This window comes from Oxyura jamaicensis, chromosome 12 (genome assembly GCF_011077185.1).
Source record: "Oxyura jamaicensis isolate SHBP4307 breed ruddy duck chromosome 12, BPBGC_Ojam_1.0, whole genome shotgun sequence".
Taxonomy (NCBI): Eukaryota; Metazoa; Chordata; class Aves; order Anseriformes; family Anatidae; genus Oxyura; species Oxyura jamaicensis.
In genome coordinates this window covers 20,660,781-20,663,113 of record NC_048904.1, presented here as the reverse complement: position 1 = coordinate 20,663,113, position 2,333 = coordinate 20,660,781, and the positions used below count along the sequence as shown (strand labels likewise).

General features: G+C 54.4%; 1 protein-coding gene across 4 annotated transcripts in view; it reads right to left on the bottom strand.

Annotated features, from left to right (window-relative positions):
• Positions 1-1,509, bottom strand: part of GRM7 (glutamate metabotropic receptor 7) — a 259,133-nt gene extending 257,624 nt beyond the window's left edge. For all 4 annotated transcript variants that reach the window (XM_035338059.1, XM_035338060.1, XM_035338062.1 and 1 more), the window contains exon 1: positions 1,506-1,509. The gene's annotated coding sequence lies outside the window, so the exon portion shown is untranslated. The remainder of the gene's footprint in view (positions 1-1,505) is intronic.
• Positions 1,510-2,333: the final 824 nt, after the last annotated feature.

Here is a 2,333-nt window from a genome sequence, read left to right as displayed (position 1 = left end):
CCCCCCCTGCCTCCGCCGCGCCCGGCGGCCGCTCGGCACTGGGGAGCCGCCGCCGCGCCGCCACCGCTTTAAATGGTGGCCCGGCCGCGCCGCCGCCCGCCCCCTCCGCCGCCCCGCCCGCCGCCGCTGCGCAGGATGCGGCCGTGCCGCCCGAGAACGGGCCGGGGATGGGGACAGGGATGGGGCCGGCATGGGGCCGGGATGGGGATGCGGATGGGATGGAGATGGAGATGGGGATGCGGATGGGATGGGGATGCGGATGGGATGGGGATGCGGATGGGATGGGATGGGATGGAGATGGGGATGCGGATGGGATGGGGATGGAGCCGGGCACCCACGGCCGCTCAAGCGGCCCGGCCCCGGGGGGAGCGAGGACAAACAGGTGGGGCGCAGGCGGGACGGGGCAGCCCCGCTCCTCGCTTCTCGTTCCCCGCGGCCGCGCCTGGGAGCCGGGGTCGGGCGCGGGGCCGCGGTTTCGGAGCGCCCTTGCCCGGCGGGCAGGGGGCAGGGGGCGGGCGGAGGGCAGCGAGCAGTTCTGCTGCACGAGCACCGTGTGAGGTAGAGCTGCTGCTCATCGCGTGGCCCCGAACTCAGCCCGGACCAGCAGCGCTCCCTGGGTGGTTGTGCAGCCTGCCTGGTCCAGCTGCAGCTCGGAAGTGTTTTATCTCATAGAGAGCTGATTGCTGAGTTTCCAACACGTTGTGCTTCAGCGAAGGCAGAGTAACACGGCTCTGATGGTCTCTACCTGTTGAGGCCCAGCCAAATTTTACTGCATGACCCAGAAGTGGTAGAGCACGACTGCTCTGGCAGGCACGAGTGAGGGGCTTTGCCAGCCAGGTCTTGACTTCAGATGGAGCTGGCTGGGGCTTTGCAAAATCATCATTGTTCCAGTAATCATTTAGGCATTTTAACACCTTAAAATCTCTTTTTTTTTTTTTTTTTTTTTTTTTTTTTTAATTTTGTCCTCACTATTTTTTAGCTTTTTTTTTTTCTCCCCTTGAACTGTGGTTCTCCATGTCCATTTGTATTTGGCAGAAGTTACCACAACCAAGTTTTTCAAGGCGGTGCTATTCAATTCCACCACAACCAGAGCAGACGTGCTCAGTGAAAGAGGACAGTCCAGTGAAACTGGACAGCCATAGCAAGTTGGAGGGGTTTGCAGCAGGGCCAGGACATAACAAGCATAAGCACCACCAAAAGCAGCTGGAGTTCTCCACTAGAAATTATAATTCTGGGGCTCAGGACCAAAATTTAGCTTTTCCACAGACTGAAAACCTCAGAGGAGATTATTTCAGAGTCATTTGCATATGGCGATCCAGCTTGTGCCATCGCTCAGGCCCTGTTGTTCATCGTTTTGATTCACCACTGGAGGAAAACACAGCCACACTTTCCCGACCCCCCCTCCCTTGTTCACCACCATCCCACTGAGGGGCAGAGCTCACATGCAGGATAGGTGCTGGGGGCTCGCAGGTGCTGGGCGCTGGGCTGCTGCCTCCGCACAGCCCCGGGCTCAGGCACGCTGTCCTCCAGCCCCACCAGCTGATGGGGCCCAGGTGCCCCCTCGATGCCCGCGCGCTGCGTTGCTCGCTGCCTCGGTTCGGCTGTGGCACGGTGTCGGTGATTGCCTTCCCAGCCATTCCTTGGTAATGTCAGCTCCAGCCCCCTTTCACATCTGAACGTGTGCAGCGAAGTGTGAGCTCTTCCTTCGGTGTTTATTTACCTCTTGCCCACTTAAAGCTCCTCTCTGAGAATCTTAGCTGTATTTATTAGTATTAAAAAATCCGGCTCTAGTGGCTGTGGAGAAGAGTTTGCAGGCATGACTCAAGCTTGCCTTAAGTGCTCAAGATTCAGAAAAGATATAAACATAAATCATCTTTTCTAATAAATCTCATTGTTTTGCAGGAAGCTACCTCATGAATTTGAAAGTTTTTTTAAGGCTTTTTTTTTTTTTTTTTTTTTTGGGAAAAATGTGCCTTTTTTTTCGGGAAACTCCCCCCTGAATTTTAAAAATTTTTTTTTTTTTTTTTCTTTGAGCAAATCTGCAGTTACATTCAACATGTTTATCCTCTCAAAAAGTACAGAAAACCCATCTGCTGTCTACTTCATGCTCCTTTTCATCACACCCTCGTTACCTACAAAAATCAGTCTGCATATTCCGCGCCAGATTCCCTAAAGGCACATAAACAACGACACACTAGATCAAGGTAGGCCTGGGGTCTGTCCTAGCCCAGTATCTTGTTTTGGAAGTGCAGCAGAGCCTCCAGAAGAAAATGCAGGAGCTCTGGAGTTTGCAGATGTCTTTAATCTGCTCCTACCATAAGTCTCATCCTGGT